General features: G+C 38.1%; 1 non-coding gene across 1 annotated transcript; it reads left to right on the plus strand.

The window, feature by feature from the left end:
- Positions 1-2,546: 2,546 nt before the first annotated feature.
- On the plus strand, positions 2,547-2,620 carry TRNAA-GGC (transfer RNA alanine (anticodon GGC)). Its single transcript has one exon. It is a non-coding gene; the product is annotated as a tRNA-Ala (tRNA).
- The last annotated feature ends 1,732 nt before the right edge of the window (positions 2,621-4,352 follow it).

Here is a 4,352-nt window from a genome sequence, read left to right on the forward strand (position 1 = left end):
GACGCCTTATTTGTTCAACTGCACTTCTGATCTCTGCCTCTGTAATTACAGCGTCATCCAATGGGCAATCAGAAAGTCTATCCTCATCTAATGAAATATCCTCAGGAGCTCCCAATTTGAGTGACTGCAAAAGCTTCTGTCTATTGAGTTCAATCAAATTGTCAGCGTGTTGAGGATTATACAGAGCAACAGCACGTCTCACTTTTTCAGAGGCAATTCGATAAAAACCATTATAATAATAAAGATTATTAAGAAAAAATTTCTTCTTAGTTTCAAATTTTGTCTTCCAAATTAGACGTTTATAAGTTGCCAATTCTTTTTTATATGCAATTTTCCTTTCATTACGTATATTGTCAGTTAAATTCAAAATTTGCGAACTTTTCCTCAAAGCACGTATCTGGCGTCGCATACAAGTAAGTTGTGGAGTCCACCACGAAATCTGCCTACTTCCCTTTTGTTTTGTTCGTAACTTCTTTTTAACATCGATAGACAGATCCTCAAAAATTTTTCAATACAATTTTCAATTGTATCAGAGTCTTCACACTTCAATAAACTAATTATCAATAAACTAAAACTTCAATAAACTAAATCGATTCTGCATTATCGGAGCAATTTTATAACAATACCTTGTAATCCGGTGGACATCTCTTGTTAAAACAATCTTAGGAGCACAATGAATATTTTCATCATAATTCAACTGCAAATAACGATGATCACTAAGACTCTCATCCATCAGAACTTGCAGAGCTCCAGAATTGATAGAAAAACCTGGTGAGGTCATAACAAGATCAGTCCATACCTCACCGATGGTAGATTTGAAAGTTGCAGGAAAACTCAAATCATTTAGTAAAATTATATTATTAGAGACGATAAAGTCAAATACCAATCGCCTTCTTGCATCAATATCTTCTGCGCCCCAGCTTGGATGTTTAGAGTTAAAATCACCGGTAACAATGAATTTATTATAATTTTTCATGACCGGGTATTTGTTTTTACCACCACAAATTTCGAAACAAGGCAAAACAAATACCGCCCACCGTGTCGTTATAACGACCAGGGAAACGAGAAGGGCCGTTGCTTGAAGTTGTGAACGACAGCGGCTGGAATTTTGCACGCCTTTTTCTCATCGAAAAGAATTCGGGCTTAAGTTTCTTGTTGTTCTTGTCTTTTGATGTTACTGTCGTTCCACCACATTTTCACGAACAAAATCGCCTTACCAAGTTACAACTTTATGTAGCAAATGGAACTCCTATTCAAACTTTTGGTGAACGCCTGATATCTCTTGATTTAGGATTGCACCACAACTTCCAATGGCCATTCATTATTGCTACTGTTTCAAGTCCTATTATTGGCGCAGATTTTTTTCAAAAATTTTCTTTGCTTGCCGATCTTAAAAATCGCCGTTTGATAGATTCCACAACCAACTTAACTTATCCGGGAGTAATTCTCAATAGTCAAGATTTGAGCATTAAACTGATTTCGGGTAACTCCCCATGGCATCAACTTCTCAGAGAATTCCCTACAAACACGCGCCCAGTTATGGGTATTTGCGAACCCAAGCAAGATGTATTACATTATATTGAAACTACCGGACCTCCGATTGCCGCTAAACGAAGACGCTTAACTCTGGACAAGCTTAAAGCCGCCAAAGAGGAAATTCAATACATGATGGAACAGGGAATTTGCCATCCTTCAAAAAGCTCTAGGGTCAGTCCGCTCCATCTAGTTCGGAAACGAAATGGTAACTGGCGCCCGTGTGGCAATTATCACCGGTTAAATGCAGCTACAATTCCTCATCGTTACCCAATCCCTCATATTCAAGGGCTGTATGCAAGTTTTCGAGTGAAAAGCTATTTTTACAGCCATTGATCTTGAGCAGGTGTATCGCAAAGTGCCCGTTAAGCCAGCTGATATTCCAAAAACTGCGTTTATTACGCCTTTTGGACTATTTGAGCTTCCGGTTATGACTTCGGCTTATGCAATGCTTCTCAAACATTCCAACGCTTCATGAAGCAGGTGCTAAACGGCCTTGACTTTTGTGTACCTTATTTTGATGACGTCTTAATCGCCTCCTCTTCAGAGCAAGAACACCTTTCACGTTTGAGAACAGTTTTTGAACGTTTTCAGAGGTACGGTTCAGTCTTAATCCTTCCAAATGCGTTTTTGGCCAGTCAAGAGTATCCTTTCTTGGTCATGAAATTTCCTCCGATGGCGTTCGACCCCTTCCAGATAGAGTCACCGCTATCCGCGATATGCCCGAACCATCTACAGTGAGAAACTTACGACTTAAGAAGATTTCTTGCTATGCTCAATTTTTATCGACGTTTCTTACCTCATGCAGCAACCATACAAGCACCTCTAAATTCCTTTTTGGTTGGAATCAAGAAAAACGATAAACGTGTTATAACCTGGACCGCAGAATCTCGCGAAGCGTTCCAAAAATGCAAAAATGATTTAATTTCGGCAACAAATTTGCAGTATCCTTCCGCATCTAAACCATTATCACTCTACGTTTATAAGGTGAGGGACTCCCGCTTTCCTAGCATGCTTTCGTGGTGTAGTGGTTCTACACGCTGGGCCGGCACTCCAGAGGTCCGCGGTTCGATTCCCGGCGAAGGCGATTGCTATTTTTTCAATCTCTCTTGCTTCCAAATATCCTAATGTCTCTACAGTGGCGCCTAAAATAAAAGGGGTGTTGAATGAGGATTCTCCATACCCAGGATTTGGCGATTGCGTCCCCTAAAACCCCAGTCGCCCTTTAAAAAGGGGAGTTTATAAGATATTTCTCCCGCTTTCCTAGCGTGCCTTCGTATTTTGAGCATTTAATAAGAGTTTTTTTTTTATTATTATTATTAGTTTAAGGTGCATAACATACTACTTTTAAGTCTATATTTAGAAGAAATTAATTTGTAAAATACTAATAATAGTGGTTTAAATACTAAAAAAATAAATAAATAAGATAAATTCAGAAAATAAGCACAGAAATATTCACATACCTGAAAACACTTTTTATTGAAAATAATCCAATATTTTTGTTTGTTTATTGATTTTTTTAACTGTTAAGTTCACCAATACTGTATGCATTGAGTCTAGTGCACGAAAATGTTCTTCATTTGTCGACGGAAGGCTTGAAAAAAAATGTCCGTAGAGAATTCACAGACTGAAGAGCTTTCTGGGATGACAATAAGGATTGCGATGGACCTGTATTATCATCATCATCAATATCATCATCATCTTCATCATTGTTTCCTATCTCATCAGTAATTTCAGAGAGAATATCTTCATCAGTAACTCCTGCGAAAACCATAAGATCATCATCTGCTGTTAAATAGTCTTCTATACTAATTCCAAACTTTTTACCGCTTGTTTCCTCAAGTTGGGATACGGATTTTTTTATGTGCAAAACACATTCTTGATCATCTGCAAGATCATTGTCTATGGAATTTTCATCATTATCAGATTTCTTATCTTCCATAACACAAAGACCGGCCTTTTTCCAGCAATTCCGAATGGTTTTTTCTTTTACTTCCCACAAACTTCCAGCAATATTGTCACACGTTTCCTTGACATTTACAGCTTTGAAAGGGTCTTCTACTTTATTTTCAAAGTTTACAAGTATGGTGTCCACCAACCGTTTTCTGTAATATCCTTTGAAGCACTTAATTATGCCCATATCAAGAGGCTGTAAAATTGAAATGCAATTGGCAGGGAAAAAAGCAATTTCGATATTTTGTAGCTTTGGAAATGACGTGTGAGCACCGCAGTTATCTATCAACAAAACGATTTTTTTCTTTCTCTTCTTCATTTCATTGTCTAACTTCTGTAACCATTCGGAAAAAAATTTAGACGTCATCCAAGCCTTCTTATTTGCTTTATACTCCACGGGAAGACTTTTCACGTTCTTAAAGCACCTTGGCTTCAATGATTTACCAATGACGAGAGGTTGTATTCTATGCGTTCCTGTGCTATTTGTACACAGAAGGACAGTCAGTCTCTGCTTTGATTTCTTCCCTCCATAACACTTTTCACCCTTGAATGCCAATGTTCGATCGGGTAGGAGTTGGAAAAACAGCCCAGCTTCATCTGCATTATAAATGTCTTCTGGGGCATACTTTTCTAAGATTTCTTTCATCTTGTTTTGCCGCCATTCATTTGCGTCGTTTATCGGGGCTGACTTTTTCTCTCCGTGAACTTCTTGGAAAGTTATTCCATGACGATCTCGAAAACGCATTAACCAACCATTGCTAGCTTTGAAAGTTTCGTTCCCTAGCATTGCTGCAATTTTCTGTGCTTTTGCACATAATAAAGGTCCATTTATTGGGACATTTGTTGCTCTCATCTCCTGAAACCAT

This window comes from Stegodyphus dumicola, chromosome 5 (assembly GCF_044657685.1).
Source record: "Stegodyphus dumicola isolate Sdum_Otavi_A_Nest chromosome 5, ASM4465768v1".
Taxonomy (NCBI): Eukaryota; Metazoa; Arthropoda; class Arachnida; order Araneae; family Eresidae; genus Stegodyphus; species Stegodyphus dumicola.